This window comes from Bos taurus, chromosome 3, assembly GCF_002263795.3.
Source record: "Bos taurus isolate L1 Dominette 01449 registration number 42190680 breed Hereford chromosome 3, ARS-UCD2.0, whole genome shotgun sequence".
NCBI classification, from domain to species: Eukaryota; Metazoa; Chordata; class Mammalia; order Artiodactyla; family Bovidae; genus Bos; species Bos taurus.
In genome coordinates, this window is record NC_037330.1 from 19,420,224 (window position 1) to 19,424,972 (window position 4,749).

A 4,749-nucleotide genomic window follows, 5' to 3' on the forward strand; every position below is an offset into this window, starting at 1 on the left:
TCAGTATTATTAAGTATAGTCACCATACTATACATTACATCCCCATGACTTATTTATCTTATAACTGGAAGTTTGTACCTTTTGATCCCCTTCCCCCACCCGCCAACCCCCACCAGCATCTCCAATCCTTGCCTCTGGCATGCTCTCTGTATCTATGACTTTGTTTGGTTTGTTTTTAAGATTCCACATATAAGTGAGATTATACAGTATTTGTTTTTTTCTTCCTGACTTATTTCAGTTAGTGTACTGCCCTCAAACAGAGTCAGACTTTATTTTGGGGGGTTCCAAAACCACTGCAGATGGCGATTGCAGCCATGAAATTAAAAAGATGCTTACTCCTTGGAAGGAAAGTTATGACCAACCTAGATAGCATATTCAATACATGAACCTTGAACTTCCAGATGTTCACACTGGTTTTAGAAAAGGTAGAGGAACCAGAGATCACATTGCCAACATCCGCTGGATCATCGAAAAAGCAAGAGAGTTCCAGAAAAATATCTATTTCTGTTTTATTGACTATGCCAAGGCCTTTGACTCTGTTGGTCACAATCAACTGTGGAAAATTCTGAAAGAGATGGGAATATCAGACCACCTGTCCTGCCTCTTGAGAAATCTGTATGCAGGTCAGGAAGCAACAGTTAGAACTGGACATGGAACAACAGACTGGTTCCAAATAGGAAAAGGAGTATGTCAAGGCTGTATATTGTCACCCTGCTTATTTATCTTATATGCAGAGTACATCATGAGAAACACTGGGCTGGAAGAAGCACAAGCTGGAATCAAGATTGCTGGGAGAAATATCAATAACCTCAGATATGCAGATGACACCACCCTTATGGCAGAAAATGAAGAGGAGCTCAAAAGCCTCTTGATGAAAGTGAAAGAGAAGAGTGAAAAAGTTGGCTTAAAGCTCAGCATTCAGAAAATGAAGATCATGGCGTCTGGTCCCATCACTTCATGGGAAATAGATGGGGAAACAGTGTCAGACTTTATTTTTTGGGCTCCAAAATCACTGCAGATGGTGATTGCAGCCATGAAATTAAAAGATGCTTACTCCTTGGAAGGAAGGTTGTGACCAACCTAGACAGCATATTCAAAAGCAGAGACATTACTTTGCCAAAAAAGGTCCGTCTAGTCAAGGCTATGGTTTTTCCGGTAGTCATGTATGGATGTGATAGTTGGACTGTGAAGACAGCTGAGCAGCGAAGAATTGATGCTTTTGAACTGTGGTGTTGGAGAAGACTCTTGAGAGTCCCTTGGACTGCAAGGAGATCCAACCAGTCCATCCTAAAGGAGATTAGTCCTGGGTATTCATTGGAAGGATTGATGCTAAAGCTGAAACTCCAGTACTTTGGCCACCTCATGTGAAGAGTTGACTCATTGGAAAAGACTCTGATGCTAGGAGGGATTGGGGACAGGAGGAGAAGGGGACGACAGAGGATGAGATGGCTAGATGGCATCACCGGCTCGATGGACATGAGTCTGACTGAACTCCGGGAGTTGGTGATGGACAGGGAGACCTGGCGTGCTGTGGTTCATGGGGTTGCAAAGAGTCGGACATGACTGAGTGACTGAACTGAACTGAACTGAATTACCCTCAAGGTCCACCCATGAGTTTTCAAATTTGCAAATGGCAAGATTTCCTTCTTTTCATGGCTAAAAAAATATCCGTGTGTATGTGTTTGTGTGTGTGTGTGTAATATTTTCTTTATCCATTCATCCATAGAGGGACACTAAGGTTGCTTCTATATCTTGGCTAGTGTGAATAATGCTGCTATGCTATGGGGGTACTCATATCTTTTCATGTTAGTGTTTTCATTTTTTTGACTAGGTACCCAGAATTGTAGTTGCTGAATTGTATGGCAGTTCTATTTTTCATTTTTTGAGTAACCTCCATGTTGGTTTCCATGGTGGCTGCACCAGTTCGTTTATTATTTATTTATTCCTATTAGCAGTGCATCAAGGTTTCCTTTTCTCCAAAGCCTCACCAACACTTGTTATTTGCTGTTTTTTGACAATAACCATTCTAACAGGTATGGAATGTTATCTCATTGTGCTTTTCATCTGCATTTCCCTGGAGAGCAGTGATGCTGAACACCTTTTCATGCGCCTTTTGCCCATCTGAAGATCCTCTGTGGGAAAATGTCTATTCAGATTCTTGGCCCATTTATTAATTAGATTGTTCTTTTGCTGTGAAGTTGTATGAGCACTTTATAAATTTTTTATGAGGTCTTTATAAATTTTGGACGTTAAGCTCTTATCAGATAGATGACTTGCATGTCTTTTCTCCCATTGAGTAGGCTGCCTTTTCATTTTGTTGGTTTCTTTTACTGTGCAATAGTTCGCTTCCTCTGACTGCTGCAATCCACCATGGTGTGGATGGACAGCAGTTTGTTTAATCACAGACTGCAGAATATCTGGATTGTTCTGACTAGTTTTGGCTCTTACAAGTAAAACGGGTATAAACATTTCTGTACAAGTTTTAGTGAATACTGCTCTCATTTTCGCAACTGATCCTGAGGCTGTTGCTAGTATTTATGACTTTCCTCTGTCACTTCTCATTCTTTTGCCTTAATCATAGCTGACATTTATGGAGTGTTTACTACATGCCAGACCCTGTCCCAAGTGCTTTATAAGTATTACTCAATTCTCAAAATAACCATTTGATATATGAACTATTATTACCCCCTTTTTACAGGTATGGAAACTAAAGTAGACACAGGTACACAGCTAGCATGTGTTAACACTCAGATTTAAATCCAAGTAGTGTGTAGGCCATGAAATGTTTGCACCTTGTTTTATGTCCCGGGATATGTTCTAGTGTCTCCTGTTTATAGCATACGGGAACTTGAATAGAATTTGTAACCTAATGTTGTATGAAAATTGTATAAATCTTAACTGTGTTGAATTGGTTCAAAATGCTTTTCAGATCTACTACATCCTTCTAGTTCTCTGTATATTCATTCTATAGATTTTTGAGAACTTGATATCGAGACTCCAACTAAAAATCTTAATTTATCTACTTAAAAAAAGCTGTAATATATAGTGGAACCTTGTTCTGTATTTTCCAAGTCTCCTGTAAATGTGTTGTCATACTTTGATAATTTTAAAAAATGTTAATTAAAAATGAAAATATAGAAATCCAGGTAATCCGGTACCAGAGCTCAGTCTCTAAACCGCTGTTACACAGTCAGGTCTTAAGATGGTTGGATTCTTTTCTTATGGAGTGACCTAAGCCTTCACTCCTGGAGGATCTGAACTCTATTTTCTTGCTTCTGCTGCTTTAGTCTTCTGTTAACTTTAACCACTGGACATGGTGGTATAACTTATTCCTGGGTGCCCCTGGGTTGCACACATCTTCCTCTCATCCTGTTGTGTAACAGTAACCTTATTTTCTTTAAATCGTCAGAATCAATCTTCCCAGCTAATATCTTATCCTCCTTTTCTACCTGTTCACTCAATGGCATAAAAACCCTCCAATGGCCAGGTGTCTGCCTCCGATTCCAGTGGAAGGAGACTACTGGTGTCTCCTCTTTGTGGGAGCGTATCCCTTTGGGATGTGTGTGTGCTTATGTGTTCAGTTGTTCAGTTGTGCCCGACTCTTTGCGACCCTGTGGATGGTAGGCCGCTAGGCTCCTCTGTCCATGGGATTCTCCCATGGAGCGGTTGCCATGCCCTCCTCCAAGGGATCTTTCCGACCCAGGGATCAAACCTGCGTCTCTGATGTCTCCTGCACTGGCAGATGGTTCTTTATCACTAGTGCCATCTGGGAAGCCCCTTCTTGGAATATCAAACCTCTAAACCAGAAGAGCCACAGTCACTGGACTACAAGTAAAAATATCGTGAATGGGTTATTAGGTGGAGAACTGAGAGGCCCCGCTCCCTGCTCTCTCTCTGTCTTCTTGGGCCACTGTGTATGCTGGCTGAGAGAGAAATGGTGTCATAGAACAGCTGCCAGTTGAGGGCATACACTGTACTCCCCTTTGTGGTCAGCACTCCGTCCTCAGAAGGTTTGGCCATAACTAAGTCTGTGTAATGCCAACTGCTTCTGAGGGATGGGGTACATCATAAGATCCATGACTCCCACGGGTCTTCCTGGAATACGTAAGAGTGTGGACTCTGGAACCAAACTGTCTGGATTCAAATACAGGGCTCCCCACTTGCTTACCCACTGTGACTTTGAGCCATTTACAAAACTTCTCTGTGGGCTTCCCTGGTGACTCAGTGGTAACGAGTCCACCTGTCAGCGCAGGTGACATGGCTTCAATCACTGGTCCAGGAAGATCCCGCATAACACAAGCAGCTAAGCCCATGCGCCAAAGCTATTGACCTATGCTCCCCAGAGTCCATGCTCCACAGCAAGATAAACCATCGTAATGAGAGGCCCACACACCGCAACTATAGAACAGCCCCTGCTCCCTGCAACTAGAGAGAGCCAGCTCAGCAGCAGAGACCCAACACAGCCAAATATAAATTCATAATAAAGCTATATTAGAAAAGCCTTATCTGTAACTCGGTAACTTCTCTGAAACAGATAAGTCAGTTTCCTTATCTGTAAAATTGAAATAATAATAGTATGTAGTTTAATATGGTTGCTGTGAAGATTAGATGAGCTAATGAAACAGAGCAGGACCATATGGTCCTTCCCCACCACATCCTCTGCCTGCATTTTGTCTGTGGAAAAACATCAGCCAAAGAATAAGTTTAATCAGAGGAGTGAGAAAATCAAAATCAGAGGAGTGACGGACA